This window comes from Coenobita brevimanus, chromosome 114 (genome assembly GCF_032717465.1).
Source record: "Coenobita brevimanus isolate Jiangsu-jjx chromosome 114, ASM3271746v2, whole genome shotgun sequence".
Classification (NCBI taxonomy): Eukaryota; Metazoa; Arthropoda; class Malacostraca; order Decapoda; family Coenobitidae; genus Coenobita; species Coenobita brevimanus.
This window is the reverse complement of record NC_137067.1, coordinates 6,904,401-6,919,584: the sequence shown is the minus strand read 5'-3', so window position 1 is coordinate 6,919,584 and position 15,184 is coordinate 6,904,401. Positions and strand designations below refer to the sequence as shown.

The following is a 15,184-nucleotide window of genomic DNA, read 5'->3' as shown; positions in this document are numbered from 1 at the left end:
TATAATAAATTCGTTTGTAGGGAGGCAGTATGATAAATATGTGTTGCTTTTATTGGTTAACAGTGAAATACATCAGGAAATATAGTGATATAAACAATACTCCACTTTTCAAGTCAGTTTAATCAAATTTGAAAATATTTTCTCAAGTACTCATAGCAATCGATATATAGCCATTAGTATCGATACTTACAAATAGGCTAGTGGTATCGGAAGTATCGATACTTTCGTATCGATACGCCCACCACTTGCCTTCTAACGTCTGGACGTTCCCTGGGCAATGCCTTCAGTTGACACTTTTTCTTTCATCCTTTCTTTCTTCGTTCAGTTCTTTCTTCCTTTCATTCGTTCTTCCTTCCTTCCTTCCTTCCATCCTTTCTTTCTTTCTTCCTTCCTTCCATAATTTCTGTCTTTCTTTTCCTGGATCCGGATTTCTTAGCACAAGGGTCATAATCTGGTAAGCGTAGAAACCTCTCTAGCACGTCTTCTTTTATACTCTACGTCTTCACATAAATAAATAGATCGATCGATCGATAGATATAGATTGACTGATTGATGAATAAATAGATACATAGATAAACAGAAACTAGATACACAGCAAAGTATTTATGCTCATTAGCGGTCGCAGTCTTGTAATTTAAAGAGCCTTCCTGGCACATCTTCTTTTCATATTTATTTCTTAATATACTCGTATATATATCAATACACCAGTCCTGTATGAGACAGCCCTAGCATGTATTCAGTATCGATGGTGGGCGTTAGCGCCGATGTGGTGACATGTAGAGGTGTACGGTACGTAGGAGGACTACTGGGCCTTGGGTGCAGGCTGTGAAGCCTATGCTCAGAGTCGGTCACATAAAAAAAAAAAAAAAAAAAAAAAAAAAAATCATCATCGTCATCAGCCTTTTTAGTGTCCACTGCAGAACCGGCCTATCCCGACCGAAGTGGGGACGATATAGCCAATGTATCTCTACCAAGTGGCTTAGGCTGTCTGGTAGAGATTGTATGTAGGGTGAGAAGTGCTTGTAAGTGTAATTATTGTGTTGGAGTGGCTTTGGATGTGTGTGTAGTCTATGAACCACGTGTAATCGGCCCGCGCAAGCCAACTGGGTGCAAGCATACTTTATAGTATGCGACACTGGTTCAACCACAGCACCACTTATGTTCGCCAATGCAGTACGTGGCCGGAGGAACGCTCTCAAAGTTAATTACCCTGGCGGGGAGCGAACCCTCTTTCATCAGTGTACGAAAACGCACCTTTTACCACTGTACCACAGAGGCTCCCATATATATATATATATATATATATATATATATATATATATATATATATATATATATATATATATATATATATATATATATACATATATATATATATATATATATATATATATATATATATATATATATATATATATATATAAATAGATAGATAGATAGATAAGGATATTGCTGAAGGTAGCTTGTCATAGTCTACCGTTGTTCACCGCTGCTGGCAATATCAATGAGCGTCTCTGTATATAGACGTAGGGAGGTTGGTTGTAGATCGTTGAAGCACCGCCAGTATACTGTAATGTCGTGAGGAGTCGTATGGCTTGAGCTTGCCATTGCTTAGTAAAATGGTGTGTCGTCGACGAGAGTGAATAGGTAGGTGTCTCTCTCTCTCATCTTCCTTCTTGTGTATCATAAGCGAGGTGAATTAAAGGGCACTCTTGAGTTATGGAGTTTCTTGTACACAGTTATATCGAAGTGCGATTTACAGCATAACGTAGCATGACGGCAGAACCTCCTAGCTGACCCTATCTCCTTCCTCCCTCAATTGTGTTCTCGGGCCTTCTCTAACCCCTTCTCCCTGGTTGTCTCTCTGGTTCTCTAACCTTCCTACATGTGATATCGGACTTATATCCCCCTCTAGCTTTTGGCTAAAGTGTGTGCGCGTACGTATGTGTGCGTGTGTGTGTGTGTGTGTGTGTGTGTGTGTGTGTGTGTGTGTGTGTGTGTGTGTGTGTGTGTGTGTGTGTGTGTGTGTGTGTGTGTGAGTGTTTGTGTCTGTGTGTGTGTGTGTGTGTGTGTGTGTGTGTGAGTCATGTTTCCGGCACCTGATCAGAGGTGTTTGGCATTCTTGATGGTCTGGGACAAGATTGTGGATAAACTTTATGTGGACTGACATTCTTAGTGAGAAGCTGTGTATGTTTCCAGCAGACACTACATCCTCTGTCTTTCTGTCTGTCTGTCTGTCTCTCTGCTTTAAACCATACAGCTGGGGGAAGCGGAGGCTGTGTCGGTAGAGTGGTTGTCTGCTGTCCCAATGGATGTGGGTTCAAATCTGGGACAGGGAGCAGTTTAAATATATGAATTTTGTTAAAGCAGACTTTACTAAGCTGCCATACAACTCATCGACATGTAAAAACACTTTTGCTAATACCAGTACACCAGTCCTTTACGAGACAGTCCTAGCATGTACTCAAAATGGTCAATGTATTAGTGCCGAAGTGGTGACATGTGGAGGTGTACGGTACGTAGGAGGACTGCTGGGCCTCAGGGGATGCCCTATTAAGTCTACACCCAGAGTAGGATGCAAAACTACTGCTACTACTACTACAATAGTGGTGTTCCTCAGGGCTCTGTCTTGTCAAATTCTTCCTTTTATTCACCAATGACCTTCTGAGCTGTACATCTAACCCTATCCACTCGTATGCTGATGACGCCACCCTTCGCCTTTCAATTCGGTTCCCGCAACGTCCAACTCAGCAGTTACTGCAATCAACAAAGGATGAGGCTATAGCACACCTAATGTCTGACTTGGCTCGTATCTCTGAGTGGGGTAAAAATAATCTTGTTGTTTTAAATGCATCAAAGAACTCAGTTTTTACACCTAGCAACCCGACAAAATCTTCCACAGGAGTACCCACCAATGATTAATAATATCCACCTCAATCCTGCATCATCCTTGAACATACAGTACTTGGGGTTTAATTCACCCGGGATTTATGTTGGAAAGATCATAATCTCTTGTAAAATCTGCCTTCAAGAGACTAGGTGTGCTAAGCCGACTCCGTACCTTCTTTACCCCTGCACTGTTGTTGACTTTATACACGGGTTTTATCCGCCCCTGTGTGCAGTAAAACTCTCATGTGTGGGGAGGCTTCCCACATACAGCTCTTCTCATTAGGGTGGAGTCAAAGCCTTTTCGTCTCATTAACTCTCCTCCTCTTACTGGCTCCCTCCAAACTCTGTCTCTTCGCCACACCGTTGCATCTTTATCTCTTTTCTATCGCTACTTCGATTGTCACTGCTCCCCTGGAATGCCTGCTTGCATCCCTCCACCTCTACGACGGGTGCGTAGCACTCGTCTAACAACAAACTCTCATCCCTTTTCTGTCCAACTCTCTAATGCAAGAGTTAACCGCTACTCCTAGTCCTTCATCTATGCAACAGGTCAACTCTGAAACTGTCTCCCTCTGTATTTCCTACTTCCTATGATCTCCAGTCTTTCAAACCCAGTGTGTCCAGATATCTCGAAATGAACGGATCTTGAATTTGGCTCTCTTATATATATATATATATATATATATATATATATATATATATATATATATATATATATATATATATATATATATATATATATATATTTTAAGGAATTGTTTTGCGGGCTCAGCCTCTGGTTCCTTCTTCTTGGCCTAGAATTGCCATCTCTCCGTCCTGAATTCATAGTTGTTGTTATTAACACTGGAATATGGTGCTAGTGACGAAAACCTGCTAGAGAAATGTGCAGTCGTGGTTTTATGTTTTCATTTACTGAGCTATGTGAAAGGATATAAATCTAAGTCAAGTTTAGGTGAAAGACCTATAGTCGCAAAGCATTTTGAATAGAAGCCATGTAGAGCCGTAACATTGCCGGTTTGTCACTGAGCTGAGCGAAATCTGGGTCAGGTTAGAAGTTTCAGTGGTAATATAAAACGCCGTGCAGAATAAATTGCCAAGGAACTTTGTTACAAAATCTGTAGTGCTACCTAGAATACACCAAACCCTCCCACTATTCAGTCATCCTCTCACAGGTATGGGTACCCAATACTGAAAATATTAAAATAATTTTGCACTGAACGCGAGACAATAATGATGATGACTAACATTTATGATGAATTATGCAACTCTCAAAACATTGTCAGCATGAATCCATAATCATGCCTGGGAGAACTCTTGTACTCCATTTAGCTGATATTACAGGAATATTGTGTACTATCTTCCAATAATATATGTTACAAGAAGAGAATTTATCATTTGTCATGTTACCGAAGACTTTATCCGAGTGTCAGATCTTAGCTTAGTTTTGCAATGGGCTCACACAAACTTTAATCTTAATTCTATTTTTCCTTTCTCAAGTCTAGAATTGAACTATCGCGTACTAGCAGCGACCTTCCTTTCCACGACTCTCACGGTCCATATTCCTGTTCGTTCTACAGACATCCTTGATCTCCTCCAACTAAGTACCTTCCATCAACCTCTGGCTTTGGTCCCGTCAGATCTCTTACATTCGTGGTCGTCAGCTGTTCAAACCCTTCGTCTTTGTCCTGTGTTTTTCTCCATCACAAATGTTCCTTGTGAGAATGCCATAGTCCAGGTATATCACTTCCTTCATCACTTTCTTTTAAGCCTTAATTTTATACGTATATTCTTTTACTGCATTAACCATAGTAGGATTTTCTTTTTTGTATTCATAGTGATTTATACCTATTGATGAGTTAAACGTATTAAAAAAAAGAGACTCCATGACATTAGGTTACAATATGGAACAAGGAAAACAGTAAAACTTGTTAAATGCGAAAACCGTGAAACTTGTTAAATGTAAAAGTGATGAGAAGAAACTGCAGCCTGATGCTGAAGCTGGAGAAGTTTGAATGGGTCTGTGATGAAATGGGCAAGCCACGGCCAACTCCACCTCTACTATACATTGTTGATTTGTGTGAATGTGTGGACACCCAACTAATTATGTGAACATTATTTAGTTATTACTGGATATTATTCTCTCGCGATACCAGTGTGATTCCTGTTTACCCAGCTGTTACATTAATGTAATTTTATTATCCATCACTGTAACATGTCAGTATTTTATCATTCTCTTATGTACATTAATTTAAATATTCTCCCTGTTAAATAATGTGCTCCTATTATTATTATTATTATTATAATATCTCATAAACTTATGTATCATTCACTGATAATAACAGTGTTGTTTTACTATTTAAATTGTCTTCTATTAATCTCTACACCTATAAGATACTGGGTGACAACTTAGACATCCGAAGGGGAGACACATGTAAGCGAGCGAATGTTTGTTGCTTATTAGTTATGAGTCAGACGCCGGTAGAATACCATGAATCGGCTGCAACCAGCTGTCTTCTTACCAAAGCAGCTGAGGAGACTGTTCTATGTGTACATAGCTGTAGTCATGACACTGGGCAACACAAAGGGTACCCTCTACCTTAACCCTGAAAGATTGTATGAGAGATAAAGATCAACTGTTCCCCGTGGGTGTAAACAATTCGCTTTCAACAAAGCATTCAACAGCAATAGGGAGTCTCTAGCTTAAAATCCTGATGGTATACGAGTATCTACGGGCCCACATCTCACACTTTATCCATTTCTGTCCTCTGCCAATTCTTTTGCTTCATCGACTTTCAAACGTCACTTATTCATACACTCACTTGTATTATCCACATTAATTCTTGATGTTCCACGACTCCTCTTATCCTCAATATCGTTCTTATATGCCCTCGTCAGTACCCTATTTACATCTATTCTCTTCATATAACCATACCTTCTATTGTAATATATATTCCTTAATGAATAGCGAGTTGTATAATGTAGTTGTAGGAATAAACTGTACATCCGTTAGGAAGTCTCTCGTTGCTACCTCAGGCTTCTGTCAAACTCAGCACATTCCTTTTCCTCTCACGCTCGGGTAGCAGACACGACTTCAAACGAGTCGCAGACCTGTATCACTCAGCTCAATAAATCAAGGACACCCATATGCAGTATATAGCAATACGAGTAGAGAGAGAGAGAGAGAGAGAGAGAGAGAGAGAGAGAGAGAGAAATACATTGTTTGACTGACTAATAAATATGCAGATAGATAAGAGATAGATATATAGATGGACAGGTGGGTGGATAAGCAGATCTATAGACAGATAGTTAAATACATAGATATGGTGGTGGTATAGGTGTTAACATTACATGTGCGCATCACTTTTTCACATCCGACTAGAGCGCCTTAACCTACTGTACCACCAGCCGTCCACTGATTGTTTAAGTGTTACTGTGCATTGTACTAAAAGATCTACTGGTTATAGGCAGGTGTTGACGACTGAGGTGCCACATGAATCCTTTCAAGTTGACTGTGTGCTGTCCTAGGAGTGGTGGACACGCTCAGAGCAACCCCAAGGCCACAATGACCGAAAAAACAAAGGTCAAGGCCATAGAGCAAACTTCTTTACTTACGGGATGTTGGCATAGAACTGTTATCCTTGGAAGGGACATTTAAAATGCAATGATTCATATCATTATCAATTTTGATACAACCCGCAGGACATTGCCAAATTGCAAGATAATAAGGCACTTCGTCTTTAGGACTCTAGTGTAGCAACACTCGGCTATTTTTAAGTTTCTTCAGTTCCTTGATTAATGATTTTTCATAATCCTTAAATGCCACACAAATACATAGGGTTCTTGAATATTAAGCGTTTAGTTATTAATAGTATATTTGTGCCTTTCCTTCATTGTTTTCTATATACTTTAAAAGCTACTTCGATTTGTAAGTAAATAAAAGCTACTTCGATCTGTAAATAAAGGTAACAGCCAATTCTCAATTGCCCCCATTAAAGTGTAGAGGTCCGAAGCAAGGCGATCGTAGTACTCGTACAGTACACTCAAGGGAAGATGCAAGTTGATTTCTCTTAATGGCAGTGCATGACCAAAAAGCTCCCCTCAGGAATCGAACCTAAACAGTGCCAACAATCCGACTGTGGTGTTCTTAGAAAAATACTTTGGAGATGCGGGGTATCGATCCCCGTACCTCTCGCATGCTAAGCGAGCGCTCTACCATCTGAGCTACATCCCCTTCACAGTATTTAGTGTTTGGGTCAGACTACTGTTTTAGGCCGAGGTGTTGCTATGGATTTGATGTAAATGGTGAATTGTTCTTCCTGTCTTCTAAATTCTTGGCAAAAGTTGGTTCAATAATTCCCCTTTTCTGCTACTCACTTTTCTTTGCCGGCCAATATTTCTAAGCTGAGCGAGGCTTGATGGGTTTCTCTTCTTGAAATGATGCATCAGAGAAGAAAGTAACAGACATGACGTAATTGTGACGTAGATATAGTGCAACAATAAGCAAACTTTTGCCTTGACTGTACCTTTTCTTGTGTTCCATCTTAGAGTCTGTGTAGGGGAGCAGTGGTATATTTATAACAAGTGGTGCCAGGCACAACTAACCTCACGACAGCACTTATATTGTTTTCAACCGCTTTCAAGTTTCAGCCCTCTGGAAATCCGTGGTCTTGCGTTTGATTTTCAAGGTCACTCAAGGTCAAAGGTCATAATGCCAAATGAAAGCCCATATGAGACTTCCTATATCAAGATAACAGTACTTATCTGTATCTTCAACCACTTTCGAGTTATAGCTCCCTGAATATCCGTGACCTTGAGTTTGGCCTATCATGGTGACTTATGTCAGAGGTCGTGGTAACAATTAAAAGCCCATATGAGACTTCTTATATGTTGATAATAGTAAATATCTATCTTCAACCAGGTTCGAGTTATAGCCCCTACATATCCGTGACATTGAGTCTGACCTTTCAAGGTCACTCAAGGTCAAAGGTCTTGGTGCCAAATGAAAGCCAATATGGGAATTCCGGCATGTTAATAGTAGTAAATATCTCTATTTTCAACCAATTTCAAGTTATAGCCCTCTGAAAATAGGTAACCTTGATTTTCACCCTTCAGGTTCACTCGATTACCACCAAAATTTAATTATATTCTTTTTGGAACTGTGCCCACATATCCTGAAAGTTTCATGTAATTTCATCCAGCTGTTTTTCCCTAATTTTGCTAACAAAGAAACAAAGAAACAAACTCGACCAAAAACAGTACCTCGTCGGACTCCGTCCGTCCGGCCGGGCGATGTAACATAAATGTTAAAGAAATGGTGATTATTTGCAATAGGTGTAAGGAGCATGTAAGGTACGTGTGAAGAGAAATATGACTGCATGAGGAACAGCTTGGCAGAACGAGGTGTGTGTGTGTGTGTGTGTGTGTGTCTGCAATAACTGTCATTCGCTTGGCCTTGCTTGTGAAGTGTTTCTTAACTGCACGTGTGAAGGCAAGAAAATAACAAAGCAGTTTTTAACACACCTCTAGCTAAAGAAAGTCTATGAATGCGACCAGTAATAGTAGTAGTAGTAAAACTGGCAGCAGCAATAGTAGTAGTAGTAGTAGTAGTAGTAGTAGTAGTTAAATTAGTAGTAGTAGCAGTAGTAGTAGTTGTAGTAATGGTGGTAATTATTCATCAATGCCGCTCTGACTGATCGAGCATACCTACCTAACGCAGGAAAGCAGTCGCCCCTTTCCTGGCCATCCCAAGCAGCTAAACGATGTTCCATTGCAACAGACAGTGCCTCGCCACAGCTAGGCTCGGTTTGGTTCCTGGATAGATGCTGCATTTTCGTCTCTGCACCCAGATAACGAGAGACCCATAGTAGGCTCCACTTCGCCCGGTAATTTGGTTATATGGTTACCACCCAGCGTTGTAAGTGGTTTTCTTGGTTAAGGGAAACCACTAGGCTTGTCAATCAGTGTAGAGTCACCTAAAGTGGAAAGAGTAATAATAGAAAGTGACAGAAAGACTTAAAGAAAATGGGAAATGTTGAGGGCAGAGGCACAAACGGCATGATAAAGGACAAGACAGAAGCAAACAGCACTACGTCAAGTGGTTGAATGATGGGCCCACCCACCTACCACCAAGTAGTAGTAGTTGTAGTAGTAGTAGTAGTAATAGTAGTAGTAGTGATTTTTTATTGCTGTTTCAGCTTCAGCTTATCACAATCCCGGTGGACTACAGGATGAAGATCCCCCAACCCCCCTTCCTGCAGCCCACCATCCTCCTTCTGGGTGATTGGGAGGGAGGTCAGGAACGTTTGTAAAACCGGGCAGCTCCACCGCCTGGTCATATCAGTGCCATCACAAGAAGGTGTCTGTCACGAATCAAATTCGCGACATTTTCCTTTTGTGAGAGGCCACGAACTATTAGTGGAAAACTCACTGTGTATCGTTCAGTTAACAGTTTCTCTCTCCATTTCGATGGTATACTTTTCAAAACATTCATCACTGTTTCAAAAGTGACCGATCTAATGCACGTCATTAAGTGCTCTACTGAGCGATACTATTGTTTCTCTATTGTTCGCCCCTGCTTGCCTCAACCGTTAGCCACGTCTTCTCTAGTGGCCTCTGAGTCCTACCCATACATCGTATTTGAATTCAGTCAAGTGTCTGTCATGACGGAGTGAGGTTCTGTGCTCCAGCAGTGAGAGTAGTGAGAGGTCAGCTAGCACCCAGACTCCACAAGACTACAGTTCTCCAGGCTCCCACCTTCTTTGGGTGATACACCACATTCATTGACCAGTATTTCCTTTTTGTATTTTCCTAGGTTTAAGAGTTTAGTTAAGTGTGCTGTTTCCTCACATGCTGGTCGGCTGCGCCGCATGTTGTTTTTTTTAGGCGTAAGAATTTAGCTCTTGAGTGAGTGAGTGAGTACGATCTCTCTATTTGAATTCATTTGAAGTGTAACGTTAAATTTATTTCTTTGTAATCAATAAATTTAACTGTTCTTTTTCTTGAGCTTAATGTAATGTAAACTCGTGTTTCATTTCTCCACAATTAAGCTTATTTCCCTTATAGCTCCTAGCCTGCATAAACGTTTTGCTATTCATAACTGGTACTTAGGCCAGTCTTGTTGTAATAAGCTTAAAATCCGTTGTGCCTTCTAGGAGTTAAGCATCAGCAAGAACCTGATATCATTAATAGTATTAGTTATTTATTGTCAGGGGTGAAGTCACTTTCTCCAGAGGCTAACAGTACTAATAATCAGCATTTGTGAGTAATTAGTCTCTGCTGTGTACTGTTGAGAAAGTTTATAAATTCTCGTTCTGAGAGTCCGGCGAAGCAAGCCGGTATAAAGTAATCATTGCTTGATTTAGCAAGACAGTTCATTGTCCCTTCTCTTCAATATCATTTAAAATTTTGCATTTAAAATTTTGCATTTATTTAAAAAACCCCGTGACAATTGGCGACCTCATTCCAGGATATTAACTCCTAGCTCTAAAGTTATTCACGAGATAATACTCACTCGCTCATATTTAGGTATTTATTATTAAAGTTTATAGGCACAAGCTTACTGGTGTTTACCCTTAGTTTAGCAAGTGAATTTCTGCTTAATTAATCCATAGAGTACTTAACTCTTTTTAGTACTTTATTCTTGGTAACGTCAGACGATTTTATTCGCTCCTGGGTAGCCGCCGTACCCATTGCGTTAATTATTGAGTCTTCCTAGTCATTTGCATTTTTGCTTTATTCTTTGCCAGTTAAGTAGATAAGACTGGTCACCACTAGCTTGTGTCTGTATTCTTTTACTTGTGTTATTAGCATTCGTTTGCGAAGTAGCAGTCAGTACTGAGTTGCTAGTTATTCAGATTGAGCTAGTATCATGGCAGCCAGTGTCTATGTACAGGAAGCTAAAGATATGAGCCTCACAGACCCAGAGAAAATTCAGAGTTACGTTCTCTCACGGTTTAATTACGAGCAAGAACGTGAGAAAGATGCCCGTGAAGAGCGTAGAATCCAACGTGAACACGAGCGAGAACAGCGCGAATACGAGTGAGAACAGCGTGAGGAACGCGAAAAGGAGCGCGAATACGAGCGAGAACAGCGCGAACACGAGCAGAAACAACGCGAGCTCGAGTTAGAAAAAGAGCGACAACAGCGCGAACACGAGCAAAAACAACGTGAACTCGAGCTAGTACAAGAGCGAGAACAGCGCGAATATGAGCGTGAACAACGAGACAGAGAACGAGAGCACGAACGTGCCGAGCGAGAAGCACGCGAAAAACACGAATATGAAATGCTGAAGCTCAAGCGATATTCCTTGGCTTCAGACACATCTGGTGCAGTTGGTCCAAGCTCCACGAGCGTTTTCCCTGCACATGTTCTGGCGACCCCACGCACCAAGCTTCCTTCATACAAGGAAGGCGAGCGAATCGAGCCGTACATAGCTCGTTATGAGGACATGGCAGACATGTATCAACTGGATGAGGCAGCTAAGCGGCTCCAATTTCTTAGTTTATTTGAGGGCCCTGCCCTCGATATTCTCCACAGAACTCGTGGAGACAATCTCACGTATGAGATGATGAAAGCTGCACTCATTAAGGCGTATGGTCTCACAGTAGACGACGCCAAAGTTCAGTTCATGCGAGCTCGTCTCCAAGACAAGGAGACAGCTGTTCAGTTCCTCAACCGTCTCACTGCTTACTTAGGTGAGTGGATGGAGAAAGATGAAACTCCTTCCACACGTGAGGGGATAATTGACCTTATGCTGCGTACACAGCTAGAGAGGTCGTGGCCTGCTGAGCTCATAGCACAGCTTAAGATCTGCCAGGTAAAAGATGCCAGCCAAATAGTAGAAAAGGCTGACGCATATTTTACTGCATACGGGTATCAAACTCGCAAGCAGCATACCTGGAACAGGAAAGCTGATAAATCTGGGAAACCGTCTCAGACTGAACCTCAGCAACAAGGCCATTTTCAGAATAATGGCCAAGGTCCAAAACCGCAGTGGAAGGACCAGGGGCAAAACACTCAGAAACCTGAGTGGAAGCGGTACCGTCCTTTTCACCACCAGCTCAAGTGAATAGGAGGCAGGAAGCAAACGCAGCCTTCATTCCTCAGCAGCAGCACGGTGGTCACGTCCCTACCAGTACGGGTACTCCCCCACAGTTCACTAGTCCCACAGCGACAGTGAACACCCCTCCACAGATGGCCAATGTTCCATCTCCACAGGCAGTGAGTACGACCCCTCAAGTAACTAATTCACAAGGCACAATGTTTGCCGCATCAATTATTCAGCAGCCTCATGAGTGGCTAGCTGCTTCCTCCACAGGCCCTCCCACAGGTGACAGTACCTTCCTTGTTCAGCCAGGGTTTGTGGAAGGCATTCCTGTGAAGGTCCTGAGAGACAATGGTTCCTCAGGTTGCTCTGTCAAGCATAGTTTAGTTCGGCCTGAGCAGTATACAGGTCGACAGATCCATGCAAACCTTATTGATAGATCAGTGAGATTGTTCCCTGAGGCATGTATCCAGGTGGCATGTCCATTTTATACTGGTACGACACTTGCAGTTGTCATGCCAGAACCCTTATTTGACCTAATAATAGGCAATATTCCCGGTGTCAAGGATAATTGCACCGAGGATGATGCTACTCAGACTTCGGCTACAGTAACATGAGCCATGGCTGAGGCTCCAGATTGTGTCACCCCAGTGACCATTGAATCGCTGCAAGATCTGATGTGTAGCCAACTTGTTGTTCAAGAACAACATTCTGACCCGACACTTGCTGCCGTGCGGAACAAACAAAAGGGTAGAGTGATAAAGTATTCACGGGGAGGTCAAGCCAAGTTCCTTCGCAAACAAGGACGGCTCTACCGTGAGTCACGAACACCCGAGGGCGAGGTTCGACTGCAGTTTGTCGTTCCCGCCAAGTACCGCCAAGCAGTGTTAGAATGGGGTCATTGTTCAGCCTCAGGAGGTCACATGGGCAAAAAGAAGACCCAGGGCCGTATCCGAGCTGACTTTTTCTGGCCAGGGATGGGACGAGACATAGATAGTTTTGTGCATTCCTGCAGTGTGTGTCAAAGTACCACTAATCAGGGACATGTCCTTCCTGTGCCATTTGAAACCACACCTGTAATCTCTGAGTCAGTTGAGAGACAGGGCAGTGGTAATGTGGGTGTAGACCTGATGTCTCACCTACAAACTGCTTACTAACTAGCAACTGTTGTATGCTGGGTTCCATAAGATAGGCGTCCTCAGAGATTTGAGTAATCCAAGGACCAGCCTGGTTCCCAGTTAAAAGTGTAGACCTGATGTCTCACTTGTTGGCCCCACAGGACACAGTATGTCCAGGGCCTGTACATACATATGTACCATAAGTTAAGGTGCTGTACCCTCACATGCTGGCTGGCTGCAGCGCATGTTGAGCGAGGTGGACGCCAGGTTAGAGCTCCCCCTAAACTGGGTGATGGGATGTTGTTAAGGTGCTGTACCATCACATGCTGGCTGGCTGCGCCGCATGTTGAGCGAGGTGCATGCCAGGTTAGAGCTTCCCCGCTAAGAACCCTTACAACTACATTTCCTAGTTAATATTGTACCTAATAAATTAATGGCGACCTCGAATGTACGAAGCTTAGGCTGTCACTCATATTTTTCAGCTAGAGCGTACCTTTCGTAGCATGTACTGATTGCTAGGCAGAGAGAGTAATTGTAATGTATTAAGAATTTTTGTCTCATTGACACTTTTGATGCTCCACCTTAATTGATTTTGCAGGTACAGCGATGGGTGTAGCAGTTTTGCTGTGCGGGCCAGCTGATCGTCTGCCGCACGCTGCCGCCTCTTCTCTTCTGCCTTCGTCGTCGCCATATTATTAATATTTACTATAAATTTGTATTACATAATTTTACACGTAGGTACAGTTACACTACAACTGTCACACCTACACCGTGTATCACATACACCACGCTACACAACAATTAGTTGTCAGTGTAAATGTAGCAAACTTTCGCTCAGTTGACCTGAGTACAGGATTTTCACCGTCGTCACGGAGTTTTTTCCCTCAAGCTTGCCTCTATTAACGTAAATATGAGGTTTTTACGCTCATTGGCGACAGTGATTTTCTCATGTAGCAGGATAGCACACACACCACAGTGTGAATCTTGTGTGAATGAGTTAGGATGTGTACATATATATATATATATATATATATATATATATATATATATATATATATATCCACAAATTTTTTCCCATAAGGAAAAAATTTAATTTTGTAGGGGCGTAATGTCACAAATCAAATTCGCGACATTTTCCTTTTGTGAGAAGCCACGAACTATTAGTGGAAAACTCACTGTGTATCGTTCAGTTAACAGTTTCTCTCTCCATTTCGGTGGTATACTTTTCAAAACATTCGTCACTGTTTCAAAAGTGACCGATCTAATGCACGTCATTAAGTGCTCTACTGAGCGATACTATTGTTTCTCTATTGTTCGCCCCTGCTTGCCTCAACCGTCAGCCACGCCTTCTCTAGTGGCCTCTGCGTCCTACCCATACATCGTATTTGAATTCAGTCAAGTGTCTGTCGTGACGGAGTGAGGTTCTGTGCTCCAGCAGTGAGAGTAGTGAGAGGTCAGCTAGCACCCAGACTCCACAAGACTACAGTTCTCCAGGCTCCCACCTTCTTTGGGTGATACACCACATTCATTGACCAGTATTTCCTTTTTGTATTTTCCTAGGTTTAAGAGTTTAGTTAAGTGTGCTGTTTCCTCACATGCAAGCCGGCTGCGCCGCATGTTGTTTTTTTTAGGCGTAAGAATTTAGCTCTTGAGTGAGTGAGTGAGTACGATCTCTCTATTTGAATTCATTTGAAGTGTAACGTTAAATTTATTTCTTTGTAATCAATAAATTTAACAGTTCTTTTTCTTGAGCTTAATGTTATGTAAACTCGTGTTTCATTTCTCCACAATTAAGCTTATTTCCCTTATAGCTCCTAGCCTGCATAAACGTTTTGCTATTCATAACTGGTACTTAGGCCAGTCTTGTTGTAATAAGCTTAAAATCCGTTGTGCCTTCTAAGAGTTAAGCATCAGCAAGAACCTGATATCATTAATAGTATTAGTTATTTATTGTCAGGGGTGAAGTCACTTTCTCCAGAGGCTAACAGTACTAATAATCAGCATTTGTGAGTAATTAGTCTCTGCTGTGTACTGTTGAGAAAGTTTATAAATTCTCGTTCTGAGAGTCCGGCGAAGCAAGCCGGTATAAAGTAATCATTGCTTGATTTAGCACGACAATTCATTGTCCCTGCTC

General features: G+C 41.9%; 1 non-coding gene across 1 annotated transcript; it reads right to left on the bottom strand.

Annotated features, from left to right (window-relative positions):
• Positions 1-7,047: 7,047 nt before the first annotated feature.
• On the bottom strand, positions 7,048-7,120 carry TRNAA-AGC (transfer RNA alanine (anticodon AGC)). The gene has a single exon. It is a non-coding gene; the product is annotated as a tRNA-Ala (tRNA).
• Positions 7,121-15,184: the final 8,064 nt, after the last annotated feature.